This window comes from Triticum aestivum, chromosome 4A (assembly GCF_018294505.1).
Source record: "Triticum aestivum cultivar Chinese Spring chromosome 4A, IWGSC CS RefSeq v2.1, whole genome shotgun sequence".
Lineage (NCBI taxonomy): Eukaryota > Viridiplantae > Streptophyta > Magnoliopsida > Poales > Poaceae > Triticum > Triticum aestivum.
In genome coordinates this window covers 73,932,650-73,940,218 of record NC_057803.1, presented here as the reverse complement: position 1 = coordinate 73,940,218, position 7,569 = coordinate 73,932,650, and positions in this window count along the sequence as shown.

Below are 7,569 nucleotides of genomic sequence, written 5' to 3'. Positions count from 1 at the left end.
TCGTGCTATCGTTGTGGCGAGAAGGGCCACTTTATTGCGGAATGCGTGACTGAGCTTTGTGATACATACCTCAAGCCAGCACATGATACGGAGGAATGCCCAATTTGCGTGAACAGATGCCGACTATCACCATTTATGGGATGTATTGTGCTGAGTTGATGTTTTTTGAGTCTCCTAGTGCGAGGGAGATCCCAGAGGAGACCCATAGCATGACTACTGGGGTTGTGAAAGTTACCAAAAGTGATGTCTCTAAGACTCAGATTGTGCAGAGGCTTAAGGAGTTAGCTCTAGGTGACTTCCAATGGGAGCTTGTTAGTCTCGAGGCCAACATGTATAAGGTTGACTTACCTCATGTTGAGGATTTGCAGAGACTTCTGAGTTTTGGGTTGTGTAGAGTACCTGGCACATATTGCATCTTGGAGTTCCATGAGTGGAAGAAGGTTGAGCCAAAGGGCAAGCCTCTTACTCAGATCTGGTTACGTTTTTCCAGGGCTCCCTCGAAGCCAATGCAGGATGCTCGGGTCGTTGCTAGCTTGGGTATCTTGGTTGGGAAAACTGAAAGAGTGAATATGGCCTTTACCCGAGCTCACGGGGTGGCCCGACTGCTGGTGAGTGTTCTGGATATTGAGTTCGTGCCTGATGTGGTTAAGTGGACATATCGGGGCGAAGCATTCGACCTCGAGGTTGAGTTTGAGGATGCTGATCTTTTCGCTGAGGCTATCGATGGGACTGATGTAGACATGCACGAGGGAGATGATAGTTCAGGTGCTAAGGAGGCGCCAGTGGATGATGTTGGACGAGAGTTGTCCAACGGATCGGGGTCCGTCTCTCAGGCGCCCGGGGATGGGACGACGCCATCCTCTTCGGTGCCAATGAACACTCTGAGATTTGGGCCGTTTGAGCCAGCTTCTGCTCCTCCCAGACTCTGGAGTGACCGGGTGGAGTCCGATGACGTGCTTGAGCGCACGCTACCTACCCTGGACTTTGATGTTGCTGATGGTCCCATGATCGGGGGCTCGGAGGTGATTGTCTCTCTGATGACCTCGGTTGAGGGAGGGGAGGATGAGCTTGGGCAGGTGGCCCCTCTTTCTCCTGCTCTGACCGTTGTCTCATCCCGGGCGATGGAGCCGACTACGGCGGCTGTGCCTAGGGGAGGGGGTCCTGGGCAGGTGGCCTCGGCTCCCTCTTCTCCTCCAGCGGCTAGGGTGGCCGCACCGCCTGTGGCACCCGTGACTCCCTCTAGCCAGAGGGTCGGGGCGGGCGGGGAGTACGGGCAGGAGACCCATGCACTCCCCTCCCCCTGTGCGCCAGCGTCCCAGGGCGTCAGCTCGAGGCCGACGTCGATGGGGCCATGGTGAAGGAAATATGCCCTAGAGGCAATAATAAAGTTATTATTTATTTCCTTATATCATGATAAAAGTTTCTTATTCATGCTAGAATTGTATTAACCGGAAACATAATACATGTGTGAATACATAGACAAACAGAGTGTCACTAGTATGCCTCTACTAGACTAGCTTGTTAATCAAAGATGGTTATGTTTCCTAACCATGGACAAAGAGTTGTCATTTGATTAACAGGATCACATCATTAGTTGAATGATCTGATTGACATGACCCATTCCATTAGCTTAGCACCCGATCGTTTAGTATGTTGCTATTGCTTTCTTCATGACTTATACATGTTCCTATGACTATGAGATTATGCAACTCCCATTTGCCAGAGGAACACTTTGTGTGCTACCAAACGTCACAACGTAACTGGGTGATTATAAAGGAGCTCTACATGTGTCTCCAAAGGTACATGTTGGGTTGGCATATTTCGAGATTAGGATTTGTCACTCCGATTGTCGGAGAGGTATCTCAGGGCCCTCTCGGTAATGCACATCACTTAAGCCTTGCAAGCATTGCAACTAATGAGTTAGTTGTGGGATGATGTATTACAGAATGAGTAAAGAGACTTGCCGGTAACGAGATTGAACTAGGTATGGGATACCGACGATCGAATCTCGGGCAAGTAACATACCGATGACAAAGGGAACAACGTATGTTGTTATGCGGTCTGACCGATAAAAGATCTTCGTAGAATATGTAGGAGCCAATATGAGCATCCAGTTTCCGCTATTGGTTATTGACCAGAGACGTGTCTCGGTCTTGTCTACATTGTTCTCTAACCCGTAGGGTCCGCACGCTTAGGGTTACGATGACAGTTATATTATGAGTTTATACATTTTGATGTACCGAAGGTTGTTCGGAGTCCCGGATGTGATCACGGACATGACGAGGAGTCTCGAAATGGTCGAGACATAAAGATTGATATATTGGAAGCCTATGTTTGGATATCGGAAGTGTTCCGGGTGAAATCGGGATTTTACCGGAGTACCGAGAGGTTACCGGAACCCCCCGGGAGCTATATGGGCCTAAGTGGGCCTTAGTGGAAAAGAGAAGGGGCAGCCCAAGATGGGCCGTGCGCCCCTCCCCTCCCTTGGTCCGAATAGGACAAGGAGAGGGGGCCGGCCCCCCTCTGTCTTTTCCCCCCTCCGCGAATCCTATTCCAACTAGGATTGGGGGGGGGGAATCCTACTCCCAGAGGGAGTAGGACTCCTCCTGGCGCGCCTCTCCTAGGCCGGCCGCACCCCCCCCCTTGAGCCTTTATATACGGAAGCAGGGTCACCCCAGAGAAACACAAGTTGATCCACGTGATCATATTCTTAGCCGTGTGTGGTGCCCCCTTCCACCATAGTCCTCGATAATATTGTAGCGGTGCTTAGGCGAAGCCCTGCTGCAGTAGTACATCAAGATTGTCACCATGCCGTCGTGCTGACGGAACTCTTCCCCGACACTTTGCTGGATCGGAGTCCGGGGATCGTCATCGAGCTGAACGTGTGCTAGAACTCGGAGGTGCCGTAGTTTCGGTGCTTGATCGGTCGGGCCGTGGAGACGTACGACTACATCAACCAAACGCTTCAGTTGTTGATCTACAAGGATACGTAGATCATACTCTCCCCTCTCGTTGCTATGCATCACCATGATCTTGCGTGAGCGTAGGAAAATTTTGAAATTACTACGAAACCCAACACATGGAGCTCCCCACCGCTTCTTATAGTGGCTCCTGCTGCTTCTTCGAGGGGTGCAGCCCCGCAGTGTGTTGGGGATGAGGCTGGAGGCCTTCCTTCCAGCGGGGTAACTCGGGAGGCGGTCATCGCTTTTGGAGGGATTCTGGATCCGGTATCTGAGGGGCGACGAATGAGCTTCCGCCTCCAGGATCATCCGGAGGTTGACGACATGCAGCAGCGGTGCGCCATGAGGGCGGCCAAGCTTCGTGACATTGATGTCACTACTGGTATGTCGGTCAACACCTCTAATTCCATTTTGCATTTTTCTAATAATGAGATTATTAATAACGCAAATCAATTAGGAGTTTCACTAGGTAGTAATGATAGTGAAATCTCTAACTCGGTCAATGATATCCTGGATTTGGAAGCGGAACGCGCTTTAGAAATGATTCAAAACTTAGCAGCGGTCAAACCCATGAATGACTCCGATATAGATGCGTTGGGAGTCAGGGTGCTCGATAATTTTTGTGCGGATCTTGCACCATCCCTTCCTAAGTCAGAGGAAGAGGATGACACTTTCGAGGCTGAAGTAGTTAGATCCATGGAGCCCGGTTGTGAGGACAGGATGGAGGATCAAAACAAACCTAAACGCAAGTGGCAGCGAAAGATTTATCCTGCTTCGGCGGTGCGCAGGAGTGCTAGGATCCGTACTACTAAAAAATTTCATGACGAAATATGAAAGGAATCTTTTGGAATAGCAGAGGTCTGAAAGACTTGGCTAAAAGAAGGTTTCTTGCAGATGCTTCCATCGAGCATAGGTTGGATTTTATTGCTCTCTCGCAAACTGGTAGAGATAATTTTTCTCCCCAGTTTCTCAGTACTTTATCAGGAGGTGTCAATTTTGATTGGCACTGCCTTTCTCCGAGAGGAAGATCGGGTGGGATCTTACTTGGAGTTAGATGTGAATTGCTGGAAGTGCGAAGTGTAGTGATGGGAGATTTCGCAGTTAAGTTTCGGGTTAGGTCGAAGGCCGATGGGTTTAATTGGGCACTGGTGGCGGTATATGGTGCCGCAGCCAAAACTCAAACCAGAGTTTTTAGCAGATCTTGTTCAAATTTGCGGTTCCGAGCAGCTTCCAATCTTCGTTGGGGGTGATTTCAACATTATTAGAAGGAGAGAGGAAAAGAACAATGATAATTTCAATGGCAGGTGGTCGTTCATGTTTAATACCATTATTGAAAGCTTGGATCTGAGAGAGATAGAGCTTTCAGGTAGAAAATTCACCTGGGCTAATAGCTTGCCAAACCCGACGTTCGAGAAGCTGGATCGAGTCCTTGCGAGCGGCGAATGGGAACATAAATTTCACTTGGTAACGGTCCAGGCACTTTCGCGCGGAATTTTTGACCACACACCTTTACTGGTGGACTCCGGTGAGGCAACCCACATGGGGAACAAAAACTCATTTTCGTTCAAACTGGCATGGTTTGAAAGAGAAGGCTTTCTGGATCTGGTAGCCAGGGAATGGGATAAGGATGCATGAGGAAGAACTTCGGTTGAGCGTTGGCAGAATAAGATGATGCACTTGAGGAGTTTCTTGCATGGGTGGGCTAAGCATCCTAGTGGGATTTATAAGGTTGAAAAGAAAAGGATCCTTACACTTATTCAGTCCCTAAATTTAAAATCCGAGTCCACAATCGTATAGATGACGGAGCTTAATGCTAAACTTGAGGCGGAGATGAGATTGAAAAAGCTGCTCCGCGAAGAAGAATTGAAGTGGGTGTTGCGGGCTAAGGTTCGCAAAGTGGTCCAGGGGGATGCGAACACTCAATTCTTTCACATGATCGCTAATGGCAAGCACAGAAAGAAGAGAATCTTTCAGCTTGAGCAAGACGAAGGAACGATTTTAGGACAAGAAAACCTAATTATACATAACCGAATACTACAAGCAGTTGTTTGGGCCTCCAGAGGATAATTGTGTATCCCTGGATGAGTCTAGGATTGAGGATGTTCCTCAACTGGCTGCAGATGACAATGATATTTTGACTGCCCCATTTTTGGAGAAAGAGGTGTTTGAAGCCATTTCATAGATGAAAAATAATAAGGCTCCAGGGCCAGATGGATTTCCGGCGGAGTTCTATAAAAAGTGCTGGCATATTATTAAGGGGGATTTGATACCAATGTTCCATGCACTACTGGAATCAGCTTCTTTGCTGTCCACCATGGAGGATGGCAAAGGCATAGATCACAGACGGCAAACTTCTTTGCCGCCCGCTAGCGGACGGCAAACTGTCCGGATGAACGCCTGGCAGCAAAGGCCTTCTTTGTCATCCGCTTCTTAGACACGGATGACAAAGGATTACGCCGTCCATCATCCGAGGCCAGCAGACGGCAAAGACAGCTGACGGCAATGCAGTGACGTGAGAGCCGTTAGGGGGTTAACGGCGCTCTTTGCCGTCTGCTGGCAAACGGCAAAGAGCCCAGCTAGGCAGCACTGGGAAGCTGCCACGTGTCCAGATATGCCGTCCGCCAGCAGACGACAAAGAGGTTTGAATCATTGCCGTCTGCTGGCGGACGGCATAGCTGGTCACTTTGCCATCTGCCAGCAGATGGCAAAATGACCAAATAGGCAGGCAGTGTTCCCAGTTTGCACAGGTGACTGCCACGTGTCCTCTTTGCCGTCTGCTAGCGGACGGCAAAGAGGTTATATATCCCCTGTTTTTATTTAAATCCCATTAATTAGACATGGTTTCAAACACAGATATACATGCATACATATCCAACAGCATGTCCAACAACATATTTCATCCAATCCAACAACATAGTTCAACAAAGTACAACATATCCATATATACATAACCAGAAACAAGTTTCCAACAACATATCCATATAGACATACATATCCAAACAAGTTTTCATAAACAACAAGGAAGCACCACAAGAATAGTACACTCCATGAATCCAAGCTTCCTCATGTAAAGCAAATCTGCAAATTGGGAAAGATGAAAGTTAGAAGAAGAAGAAGAAGAAGAAGAAGAAGAAGAAGAAGACTAGTTAGAAGAAGAAGAAGAAGAAGAAGATTTTTTTTCTTCTCTTTCTTTTTCTCCTCTCCTCTTCTTTATCTTCTTCTTCTTCTAACTAAGGCAGGTAAAAATGTCATTTTATTGCTAAGATAGGTAAATATGCTAAGTGTAGGTCATTTTAGAGCTAAGGTAGGTAAATAGGTCATTTTGGAGCTTAGTAAGGTTATTATGTCATTTTCGAGGAAAATAAGCTAAGTCTATATCATTTTGGAGCTAACAAAGATTATCATGCCATTTTTTACCTAAGTATGCTAAGTATGTCATAAATGAACTAAGTAAGCTAAGTATAGCTCATTTTTTATCTAACTTAGGTAATTATGCCATTTAGGAGGAAAATAAGCTAAGTATCCATTTGCAAAGCAAAACACTAGAGAAAACTTACCCTAATCACAACAAATGTGATGAAGATCGCAACTAAGGTAACAATTGATCCAACGCATAATGATACCAAGCCTCATTATCAATGGCATATTTTCTAATCTTCTTAAGCTTCAGGCGCATTGCATCCATCTTCAAGCGCATTGCATTCATCTTCATCTTGTGATCATCGATGACATCGGCAACATACAACTCCAATGTCATCTTCTCTTCTTCAATTCTTTTAATTTTTTCTTTCAAATACTCATTTTATTTTTCAACTAAATTTAACTTCTCGACAAGAGGGTCTGTTTCAAATTCCGGTTCACATACCTCCTAGATTAAAATATCTCTATGTCAACTTGATGGCCATAATTGTCATAAATGCGAAATGCAAAAATAGTTATGAAAGAGAATTTACCACATCCGAATCATAAAGTGGGCAAGGGCCGACCGGGACGGACATCAAGACCATGGCACTATGTATAAGAAACAATCATACAAAGTAAGAAAATTATAAATACCAACTATATAAATCATACAATCATACAAATAACTATATAAATCAAGTACAACGTAAAAATTTGAATACCTAATAATCACTATTGGTAATGACATGCTCTTCATCATCATTAATAAAAGCATAATCATCATCACTATCGGTAATGACGTGCTCATCATCATCATTAATAAATGCATCATCATGTGGAAGGCCACCTTTACATAATCGTTCAAGCATTGACAGGTCATCTGCAACAGTAACTTCTTCTTCTTCCGGCTCTTCTTGTCTGGCTCAGGGGTGAAGTCGGATTCACTATCGTTGTCTACTTGAATGTTTTGGGGTGGAGTAGAGCGGTTCTTGAAACGTTTTTTGGAAAGACATGTTTCTTGGAAGAATTCTCCTTCGTCATATGTGTCTTGGTTAATGTGAGGTTCATAATACTTTTCATTGGGGGGAGGTGGTCTAACACGTGGCGGCACTTCATAAACGACGTCCCAACCACTGAGATTCGGATCACTTTGACAGGCCCACGGTAGATAGAAAACTTGGGTTGCCTGTTGAGCTGTAATATAGGC